The following is a 12,206-nucleotide window of genomic DNA, read 5'->3' on the forward strand; positions in this document are numbered from 1 at the left end:
TGGTACATTTGTTATAATTCATGAAAGAACATTTTTATAATTATACTAATAACTATAGTCCATTATTTACAATAGGGTTCCCTGTGTTCTACAGTCCTAAGTCTAATCATTTCATTTTTATTCTATTAATATCTATATGGCCTAAAATTTCCTCTTTTAACTACATTCACATATATATAATGCATATATAACACTTTTCTGAGAGATGTCCATGGCTGGCTTCCTCATCTCATCTGTAAACAGTTTTTGCTTAGTCTTGCCTTCCTTGCCTACTCTATTAAATATTTACCCCCAAATACTCCCCAACTTCCATACCTGAATTATTTTTCTCCAGAGCATATATACCATCTCCTTTAGATGATGCATTTTACTTGCTTATCTTATTAATAGTCTGTCTCTCCCCCTGAAATGGCAGCTTCCCCAGGGCAGGGATTTCTGAACACTTTTTTTCTCTTATGTTTCTCTAGGATTCAGAACAGTGTGCAACACAAAGTTGGTGCACGATGTTTGAATATTCAAATGTGAAAGACATGAGTTGGACACAGCTTGCAGCTCTCTGTTTGTCACTTCCCTGTCATTTTCTCACCACACTAATCTCTGCCAGGCCCTCTGTCAGGCCCTGGCCTCTGGACCTTGGCACCTGTGGTTCCTTCTTCCCCAAGCACTCCCTTCCCTCTCCTCTCTTGGCCAATTTCTCCTCATCCTTGGATTTGCAGCTCAGGGGTCCCTTCCTCAAGAAAGCCTTCCTGATTTCACTCTAACGTCCCTCAAATGTTTCTCAACAGTGTCCTGTATTCCCAGAAAAGACAGTTTCATTGGGGTGGGCAACACATCTGACTGTGCCGTTGCTAACTCTCCAGGGCTTCACATCATGATTGGCACAGAGTGGGCACTCAATACCTGTTTATGGCATTTGTTGAATCTGATAAACAACAAGAGCACAAATGTCAGTGACAATAACAATAGCTGCCATTTTTGAGTGACCCTTAAGTGTCCTGCACTGCCCTAACTGCTTTCCATTGACCATCTCAGTTGACCCTTCCAGTGTACCTAAGAGTTTGGTGAGATCAACTCCGTTTTACAGATGAGGGTGCCAAGGCCCAGTGGAGGTTGAGTGTAGCACCTAAAGTCAGGCTCTAGAAAGAAGGGATCCTGGATTCACACACCACCCCCCCCGCCCCAGTGCCAGTTGGCTTTTCTAAGCTGAGGAAAAGAGGAGCTATTTCCTCACATCTAGAGAAACCTACTGTAGGGGATGAGAGAGGTCAACATGAAGGCATGTTTGAGGGAAGGCAAGGACTGGAGTCTGTCTCTCACAGTACCATTTCCTTGGAAGCCACAGAGTCAAGGTCAGGGTAAGGCACTGTGACTGCACTGTTCAGGAACACTCCTGGGCTGGGAACCATGAACTGGCACACAGATCTTGGGCCACCATGACAAGTACGGGATAAGACACTGGGGAGAACTCAGGCTGCAGCTTCTTTTCTGAAGAAGCTCTGGGAGGGAGGACAAAAAAAGACTCTTCTTGGGTAGCTGCTGGGTCTCCTGGCTTGGTGGGGATGATTTCCTGTCCTGTCTCCCTTCATGTGGCTGAGGAAGCAATGTGGTGGGCTAAATAATGCCCCCAAAGATATCCCTGAAACTTGGGCATGTTATCTTATGTGATAAAGTGAACATGTTCTTAAACTTAATCCACTCCTGTGGGTGTGAACCCATTGTAAGCAGGATCTTTTCATAAGGTTACTTCAGTTAAGATGGGGCCCACCTGAATCAGGATGGGTCTTAATCCTATTACTTGGGTCCTTCATAAATGGAATGAAATTCAGAAACAGAGAGAAAGCCACAAATAGGAGAAGCTGAAATTTGGTGGAACCTGGAAGAGAAGGGAGAGGCCAGGAGGGTCTGCCATACACATTGCCATGTGACAGAGGAGCCCAGGACCAAGGATCACCAGCAGCCAGCCCCAGAACACCACAGATTTTGGGGAGAAAGAATTGTCTTCATGATGCCTTGATTTGGATTTTCTTTCCTAACCTCAGAACCATGAGCCATTAAATTCCCATTGTTTAAGCCCTCCCTTTGCATGGTTTTGCTTGAGCAGCCCAGGAAACTAAAACATGTGGTAATAGAGACTGCAGGTTTGATTAGGTTAAGGATCCTGAAATGAGGAGATTATCCTGGATTGTCTGGGCTGGTGCAAAATGTCCTCACAGTGCCCACACAAGATGGAGGCAGAGGGAGATTTGATTAGAGACAGTAGCAGTCTGCCTGTAGGAGAAGGCAATGTGAGGATGGAGCAGCGGGAGATTTGAAGATGTGATGCTGTTGGCTTTGAGGTGGCAGGAAGTGGCTATCAGTCAAGAAATGCAAGGAATGAAGCTCTAGAAGGTGGAAAAGGAAGGAAACAGATTTACCCCTGGAGCCTTGGGAGGGAGCAAAACCCTGCTGACACCCTGACTTTGTCCACACGAAAGCATTTGGACTTCTGACCTCTAAAATTGTAAGGGAATAAATGTGTGTTTTAAAGACATCACATTTGGGGTAATTTGTTACAGCAGCACTAAGAAGCCAGTATACATAGTATTAAATTGCTATTTAATTGCTCACCCATTCAAACCCATGAGCACTGAGGGTCATGGTTGAAGGGAAGAGCATTCCTGGGGAGGTATGAACTGGGATGAAGGCTCTGAAAGCTGTGGCAAGTCTAGAGTCTCCAAGCCGAGGCAGGGGCCTGAGGGATGCAGACTGAGGGTGCAGGAGAGCTTGGTGCTCCTGCCACAAGGGCAAGGAGAGGCAGCAAAGGTGCTGACATGCTTTTCCCCTGGTGTGCGAAAGGTGGGAAAGAGCAAGTAATTCTAAGGTTGGGAATGGTGAGGAAGATAGCAATGCACATCAACTGGTTGTTTTGTAATAGTATGGGCAGGATCTACTTATTATTTATGTTTCATTCTAGCTGATTTAATGACAAGATATTTTTGTTTAAACATGGGGATGTCTGGCAACTTAGTATTTTTAAAATTTACAGAACACTTTGAGGGGAATTCCTGATATTCTTGCAAGCATTAGGGACTTCCAATATAATAAGTTAAACCCTCAAACTTTGGGCTTGCCCTTATATAGCTTATTACTGCAAAGGAGTCTGTCTACTTATAATTGTGCCTAAGAATCACCCCCAAAGAACTTCTTTGTTGTTCAAATGTGGCCACTCTCTCTAAGCCAACTGTGCAGATAAACTCACTACCCTCTCCCCCATGTGGGACATGATTCCCAGGGGTGTAAATCTCCCTGGCAACATGGGGTGTGATTCCCAGTGATGAGCCTGGCCCTGGCACCATGGGCTTGAGAAAGCCTTCTTGACCAAAAGGGGGAAGAGAAATGAAACAAAATGAAGTTTCAGTGGCTAAAAAATTTTAAAGTGTCAAGAGGTCACTCTGGAGGTTATTCTTATGCATTATATAGATATTCCTTTTTAGTTTCTAGTGTATTAGAATAGCTAGAATACCAGACTCTTTTGAACTGTAAGCTGGTAGACTTGATTCTTTTTTAATCATTTTATTGTCTAATATATTATATGTACATACAAGTGATAACTTTCCAAATGACTTTAACAAGTAGAGTGCAGATTTCAAAGAATATTGTAGGTTACAGATCCACAGTTTCAGGTATTTCCTTATTAGGAAATATAACGTATATACAAAAACGTAATATCTTTCAAAGCATGCTTTAATAAGTTGTTATATAGGGAATTCCAATAGTAGTCATGAGTTATAGTACCATAGTTTCAGTTATTCCCTTATTGTGAAATATAACATATATACAAAAGGTATATCTTTCTAATTGCAAATTTCAAAGAATGCTATGTGTTATAGTTCCACATTTCAATTCTTTCCTTCTAGCTACTCTAATACCCTAACAACTAAGAAAAATAAAATTATATAAAGATTCAGTATTCATCATCCTTTGTTAAATTCCATCTTGTCTGTTGCTACCCCTTCCTCTATTTTAATCACTTTCCCAATCTTCAGGGATGCCTAGACAGTGACCACCCTAAACTTTCATGTTGAAAAGGGGTGTCAACTTTATAAGCAAAGGGGGCACATCTAGTTGATGTTCTTGAAGAGGCTATTGCCTCTGGGTTTTGGGACTTAGCTGGCACTGCAGCACTCTAAGGGATTTAATTTCTGAGGAATAAACTTGGAGAGTGAAACTTTTATAGAGTCTCAGATAGGGATCTGGGTATTCTTTAAGGTTTTTGTGACTGCCATTGATTGGGCTTATCATATTGTGGTCATTTGGCATATCTAGGTGAAGCTTGCATAGAAGTAACCTCCAGGACAGACTCTTGACTCTATTTGAATTCTCTTAGCCACAAAAAACTTATTTTGTTGCCTTTATTTTCCCCCTTTTGGTCAAAAGATATTCTGAATCCCTCAATGCCGGAGTCAGGTTCATTCCTGGAATCCATGTCCCATATTGCCAGGAAGGCTCATTCATCTTGTTGTCCTGTCACATGTCAGAGAGAGGGTGATGAATCAATTTGCAGTTAGGCTTAAATAGAGAAAATCCACATTTGAATAACAAAAGAAGTTCTCTGAAGGTGACTCCTATGCATAATTGCAGGGGGTTTTAGCCTCCCCTTTACAACCATAAGTTTTACCTGAGCAAGCCTCATTATCAGTGCTTGACTTATAAAGTAGGGGCTTCCTAAGTTCACACAGCATATGTTATGTCCACAATAATCCATCCATATCTCCCATTATCATCATTTAGTTGTATATCCTCAACACTCTCCATTTTAAATAATTCTCAGGACCCAAAACATCTCATAGCTCTTGTCAGCCCTTAATTATTTGTCCCTAGTATTTGTGTAATAATAGTATGGCATTCCTATTAATTATAGTCCCTAGTATGCAATATGTAGAATTTTCCCATATACCCTGCTGTTAACTCTCTGTTCTAGTGTCATAACTTAGAAATATATCATGCAAGGACCTGTCTATAATTGGGCTGCTGATCTGTGGGGAACATGCCTTTAAACAACCCCTTTCAATCCTATTCACCTTCAGTACAGATCTGATACTTATAATCCCATTAACAATCATCACCCCATCCATTACCATACCTTTGAATTCACCATCATTAACATATCTGAACATATTATATTATCATTCCCTCTCACTAGCTCCTGTCCATCACTAGGTCCCTAATATTCTATATTATAAGACATTGATTTTACATTGTTCTGATAGTTCACAGAAGTGGTGACATAAAATATATCTCCTTTTGTGTCTGACTTATTTCACTCAGTGTTATACCTTCAAGGTTCACCCATGTTGCCATATGATTCAGGACCCTGTTTCTTCTTACTGCTACATAGTATTCCATCATATCTACACACCACATATTGTTTAACCACTTGTCTGTGAAGGACACTTAGATTGTTTCCATCTCTTGGCAATTGTGAGCAATGCTGCTATGAACATCAGTGTACAAATATCTGTTCATGTCACTGCTTTCAAATGTTCTTTCTGGGTATATACCAAGAAGTGGAATTGCTGGATCATAGGGTAATTCAATATCTAGTTTTCTAAGAAACTGCCAAACTATCTTCCAGAGTGGCTGTACCTTTACACAGTCCCACCAGCAATGAACAAGGGTGCAATTTCTCCACATCCTCTCCAGCATTTGTAGTTTCCTATTTGTTTAATGGCAGCCATTCTAATTGGTGTGAGGTGATATCTCATTGTGGTCTTGATTTGTATTTCCCCAATAGCTAGTGAAAGTGAGCATTTTTTATGTGTTTTTTAGCCACTTGCATTTCCTCTTCAGAGAACTGTCTTTTCATATCTTTTGCCCATTTTATAATTGGGCTGTTTGTACTATTGTCATTGAGTTGCAGGATTTCTTTATAAAGGCAAGTTACCAGTCTCTTATCAGATACATGGTTTCCAAATATTTTCTCCCATTATGTTGGCTGCCTTCACATCTTTGGCAAACTCCTTTGAGGTACAGAAGCGTTTGATTTTGAGGAGGTCCAGTTAACCTATTTTTTCTTTCATTGTGCTTTGGGAGTAAGGTCTAAGAAGCTATCTCCTAATACTAGGTCTTGAAGATGTTTCCGTACATTATCTCCTAGGAGTTTTATGGCACTGTCTCTTATATTGAGGTCTTTGATCCACTTTGAGATAATTTTTATATAGGGAATGAGGTGGGGGTCCTCTATCATTCTTTTGGTTATGACTAGCCAGTTCTCCCAGCTCCATTTGTTGAAAAGACTGCTGTCCCATATCAATGGATTTGGCGGCCTTATCAAAAATCAGTTGACTGTATATCTGTTGGTCTATTTCTGAACTCTGAAATTCAATTAAATTGATCAATATGTCTATCTTTATGCCAATACCATGCTGTTTTGACCACTGTAGCTTTATAGTAGGCTTCAAAGTCTGAACGTTTAAGTCCTCCCACTTCATTCTTCTTTCTATAGGAGGTTTTTGGCAATTTGAGTCCCCTTTCCCTTCCAAATAAATTTGATAGCTAGTTTTCCCAAGTCTGAAACATAGGTTGTTGGAAATTTGAGTGGAATTGCATTGAAACTGTATATCATTTTGGGTAGAACTGACATCTTAACAATGTTTAGTCTTCCTGTCCTTGAGCATGGCATAATTTTCCACTTTTCCAAGTCCTTTTTTATTTCTTTTAGTAAAGTTTTGTAATTTTCTCTGTAGAGATCCTATATGTCCTTGGCTAAGTTTATTCCTAGGTACATGATTTTTTTGGTTGCTCTTGTGAATGGAATTTTTTTTGATTGCCTCTTCAGTTAGGTCATTACTAGTGTATAGGAACCTTATGGACTTATGTGCATTAATCTTATATCCTGCAACTCTGCTGAATTTGTTTATTAGCTCAAGTAGCTCTGAGGTCTAATTCTCAGTATTTTTCAAATATAAGATCATATCATCTGCAAATAATGGCAGTTTTACCTCTTCCTTTCCAATTTGGATACTTTTATATTTTTATCATGATGAATTTCTCTGTTTAGAAATTCTAGCACAATGTTGAATAATAGAGGTGATAGTGGCATCCTTGTCTCCTTTCCAATCTTAAGGGAAGTCTTTCAGCCTCTCACCGTTGCGTACTATGTTGTCTGTGGGTTTTTCATATATGCCCTTTATCATATTGAGGAAGGTTTCTTCACTTCCTACCTTTTGAAGTGTTTTTGTCAAAAGGTGATGTTGAATTTTGTCAGGCGCTTTTCCAGCATCTATTGAGATGATCATTGGATTTTTCCCTCTTGATTTACTAATGTGTTGATTTACATTAATTGATTTTCTTATATTGAACCACCCTTGCATGCAGGAATGAACCCCACTTGGTTGTGGTGTAAAATTATTTTAATTTGCCTTTGGATTCAATTTGCAAGTATTTTGTTTAGAATTTTTGCAACCATATTCATTAAGGAGATTGGCCTACAGTTTTCCTGGTCTTGGTATCAGAGTGATATTAGCTTCATAAAATGAGTTAGGTACTGTTGCTTTTTTTAATTTTTTTGAAAGAGTTTGAATGGGCATCATGTCAATCCTTTTAGGAAAATTTAGTAAAATTCCCCTGTGAAGCCATCTGGCCCTGGGCTTTTATTTATAGGCATATTTTTGATGACTGAATGGATGTCTTTGCTTGGGATTGGTTTGGTGAGGTCTTCTAATTCTTCCTGGGTCAGTCTAGTTTTGTTCATGTGTTTCCAGGAAATTGTCCATTTCCTCTAAATTGTCTAGCTTGTTGGCATACAGCTTTTCATAGTATCCTCTTAGGATTCTTTTTTATTTCTTTGGAATCTGTAGCAATTTTCCCCTTCTCATTTCTGATTCTGTTTATTTTGATCTCTCTTTTTATTTTGTCAGTATAGCTAAGGGTCTGTCAATCTTGTTGATCTTCTGAAAGAAGCAACTTTTGGTTTTATGTATTCTCTCTTATTTTTTGTTTTCCAGCTTGTTTATTTCTTCTTTAATATTTCTTATTTCTTTTCATCTACTTGCTTTAGGGATACTTTGCTGGTCATTCTCTAGCCTCTTCAGTTGTTCATTTAGGTCTTTAGTTTTGCTCTGTCTTGCTTTTTGATACATGCATTTAGAGCTATAAATTTCCCTTTCAGCACTGCCTTCACCATATCCCACAGGTTTTGATATGTTGTGTTCTTTTTTTCATTCATCTCTGGATATTTACCAGTTTCTCTTGCAATTTCTTCTTTGACCCACTGGTTGTTTAGGAGTGTGTTTTTTAACCTCCATATGTTTGTGAAACATCTGGTTCTTTGGTGGTTGTTGACTTCTAGTTGCATTCCATTGTGGTCAGAGAATGTGCTTTGAATAATTTCAATCTTTCTAAATTTATTGAGGCTTGCATTATGCCCCAGAATATGATCTATCCTGGAGAATGTTCCATGAGCACTAGAGAAGAATGTATATCCTGGTTATTTGGGATGTAATGCTCTCTATGTATCTGTTAAGTCTAATTCATTTATCATGTTGTCAATGTTCTCAATTTTCTTATTTGTCCTTTGTCTGGTTGTTCTATCTATAAAAGAGAGTGGTGTATTGAAATCTCTCACTATTGTTTTAGACTTATTTATCGCTCCCTTCAGTTTAGCCAGTGTTTCTCTCATGTACTTTGGAGCTCCTTCACTGGGTGCATAAACATTTATAATTGTTATTTCTTCTTGATGAATTATCCCTTTTATTACCATATAGTGTCCTTTGTCTCTTATGACATCTTTGCTTTTAAAGTCTATTTTGCCCAATATTAGTATAGCTACTGCAGTTTCATTTGATTGCAGTTTGTGCAGAATATTCTTTTCCATCCTCTCCCTTTCAGTGTCTTTGTGTCACAGGGTCTGAGTCTCTTGTAAACAGCATATCAGTGGGTCATATTTTTTAATCCATTGTACCAGTCTGTATCTTTTAAATACAGAGTTTAATCCATTCTTATTCAAAGTTATCACTGTGAAGGGAGGTCCTGAACCAGCCATCTTATCCTTTGGTTTTAGTTGTTAGATCTGTTTTTCCCTTCTCTTTTTTCCCTTTTAAGTTACTCTTACTAATAACTCTTCAGTTCTGTGCTCTTCTCCAGACCTCTCTCTCCTTTCTTTTTTCCTCAGCTAGTAGAGCTCCCCTTAGTATTTTTGCAGGGCACATCTCTTCTTAACAAATTCTCTCAGCATTTTTGTCTGTGAAAATTTTAAACTCTCCTTCAATTTTGAAGGAGAGCTTTGCTGGATAAAAAATTCTTGGCTGGCAATTTTTCTCTTTCAGAATCTTAAGTATGTCATACCACTGCCTTCTTGCCTCCATGGTGCCTGCTGAGTAGTCAGTACTTAGTCTTACGTTGTTTCCCTTGTATGTGGTGAATCACTTCTCTCCTGCTGCTTTCACAAGTTTCTCCTCTTCAGCATTTGACAATCTAATCAATCTCAGAGTAGGTTTATTCGGATTTATTCCATGTGGAGTTCACCGGACATCTTTGATTTGCATATTTTTGTCATTGAGAAGGTTTGGGAAGTTTTCCTCAACTATGTCTTGAAACATTCTTCCTAGCCCTTTACCCTTCTCTTCTGCTTCTGGGCCAAAAAGTCTTAAAGTCATTCACTTTATGGTGTCTGTCATTTCTCTGAGATCCATTTCAATTTTTTTAATTTTTTCCCAGTTGCTCTTTGTGTGCTTCCACTATCTGACTGTGGAAGATCACCCCCCAGCAAACTGTCAGGGTGGGTTCGTGGGAGTGGAGAGCTGCTGCTCACTCCCTTGCCTGGCAGTGGTTTTGCTGCTGCTGACTGAGAGGCAGTCCAAAGGGAACACAAACTCACCACATCCCCCCAGACACCATCTCTCCTCTGGTTTTGTTGGTCCCCCCTCCATGTACTGTGGGGGACCCTCTATGGCCAGTCACAGCCCAAAACTGTGGTCCCTAGTGTCCTCCAGCCCCTTTCTAGTTATTTTCATGGAGCAGAAGCCCATTCTGCTTCACCTACTTGGCCATCTTCCAGAAGGCAGTAGATTTGATTGATGATTGTACAATGACATAACTTTTATCATATGATTGTATGATTGTGAAAACCTTGGGACTGATACTCCTTGCATCCAGTGTATGGACAAATGAGTAATAAAATAAAGACAAAAGGTACATAAATAATAGTGGGGGTATGGGGTATGGGATGTTTTATGTGTCCTTTTTTATTTTTATTTTTTCTTTATTTTGGACAAATGAAAATATTCTAAAATTGATTATGGCAATAAATGTACAACTATATGATGATATTGTGAGCCATTGGTTGTATACTTTAGATGGATTATATGCTGTACGAATATATCTCAATAAAATTGCATTAAAAACAATACAATTTAAAAAAGAATAAAAAACAATCCACCACCACCACCCCCCGATCAACCACTTCTAAAGCACTTATGTGCTGGGCCCTGTTCTGAGCACTTCACCAAACATTGGCTCAGTTCCTCCTTGTAACAACTTTAAGAGGTAGGTATTGTTGTCCATCTATGATAAATGTGGAAACTGAGCCATAGAGAGACAGTGTTGCCTGCCAAGCTCACATAAGTCACAAAAGGCAGGGCCAAAATACACACTGAGACCCTCAAGTCCCTGACACTCAGTGGCTCCTCCAGGAGGCCTCTGGTTCACCGCACCTTTTAGTAAACACACTTCTGGATGAAACCACATGGCTAGGGTTACAGGAGCACCCCCTTTCTGAAAGCATCTCCCCAGAATCTGCCCTCCCCAGGCACCACTCTGGCCATGGTTTAAGCTGGCTCAGCCTTGGCATTCCCTGCCTGAGCAGGCAGCCTAGACCATACGCTCAGAGGTGACCTGACTCCCCTATCCCACCCTCTCTCCCTTCCACACACATTCAGCAAGTATTTTCTAAGCACCTACTATCTATCTCATACACTCTTAGGCCCTGAGCATGCTGTGATAAGCAGAACATCCTGAAATCCCTACTCTCAGGAGGCTTACATCAATGTAGGATAAGTGAGATAAATAAGTGAAGCATATGATTAGCTTGGACAGCAATTAAGGGTTAAAGCAAAAAAAAAAAAATAAAGCTGGGCAATATAAAATGATATGGGAGGGGTTTCTGCTGGTTTGGGTATATTATGTTCCCCCCCAAAACCATATTCTTTAATGCAATCTTGTGGTGGCAGATTTATTAAACTTTCTGATTAGGGTGTGATGTCTTGAATGAGTGTTTCCATGGAGATGTGACTCATCCAACTGCAGGTAATACTTTTGATTAGGTTATTTCCATGTAGGTGTTACCCTGCCCATTCAGTGTTGGTTGTAATTAAATCACTGGAGCCCTGTAAGAGCACAGACAGGAGTTCAGTGTTGCAGCTGAGAGAGACTTTTGGAGAGACACTTGGGAGCTGCTTTGAAGATGCTAGGCCAGAGTTTGCTCTGGAGAAGCTAAGATAGACAATCCCAGAGACATTTTTGGAAAAGCCATTTTGAAACCAGAACCCCAGAGCAGGTGCCAACTTCATACCTTCCTAACTGACAGAGGTGTTCCAGATACCATTGGCCATTCTTCAGTGAAGCTATCCTCTTGTTGATGCCTTAGTTTGGACACTTTTATGGCCATAGAACTGTAAATTATTAACCAAATAAACCCCCTTTATAAAAGCCAACCCATTTCTGGTATTTTGCATGATGGCAGAATTACCAAACCAGAATGGGATGGTTGAAATTTTAGGTAAGAGTGGTCAGGGAAGACCACCCCTCAAAATGAGATATTTGAATCAAGACCTGAAGGAGCCCAGGTGGAAGAGTTTTCTAGGCCTGTAGAGGGAGCAGAAAGTACAAAGGTCCTGAAGCCAGAGTATGCTTGGGGTATTTGGAGGCGACAGCAATAATGTAGGCCAAAAAGCAGAGAAAAAAGAAAGGTGGCATGAATCAGTGTATAGCAGTAGAAGAAACTGAATCTTTGATAGTGTCCAGGGTTTCTATCCAAAATGGCCTGGATAGAGCCTCTGGCCTCACCCTCCCTGCCTGGAGGGCTCTGGTTCCCTAGACTGCTTCCAACCATGAGCTACATCTTGTCATCTTATGCCCATCCAGGTATCAGGGATGTGCTTTGAGGACAAGCTCATGAGTGTTTACTCCTCACCCAGCTGACTTCTAGGTCCCATTCCCACATACCCAAT

The 12,206-nt window shown here is 40.0% G+C and overlaps 1 protein-coding gene across 3 annotated transcripts in view; it reads right to left on the minus strand.

Annotated features, from left to right (window-relative positions):
• The window catches only part of LOC119518918 (H-2 class I histocompatibility antigen, Q10 alpha chain-like), a 51,161-nt gene that overhangs the window by 8,076 nt on the left and 30,879 nt on the right, over window positions 1-12,206 (minus strand). The gene's annotated exons all lie outside the window — the stretch shown is intronic.

Source organism: Choloepus didactylus, chromosome 22 (assembly GCF_015220235.1).
Source record: "Choloepus didactylus isolate mChoDid1 chromosome 22, mChoDid1.pri, whole genome shotgun sequence".
NCBI classification, from domain to species: Eukaryota; Metazoa; Chordata; class Mammalia; order Pilosa; family Megalonychidae; genus Choloepus; species Choloepus didactylus.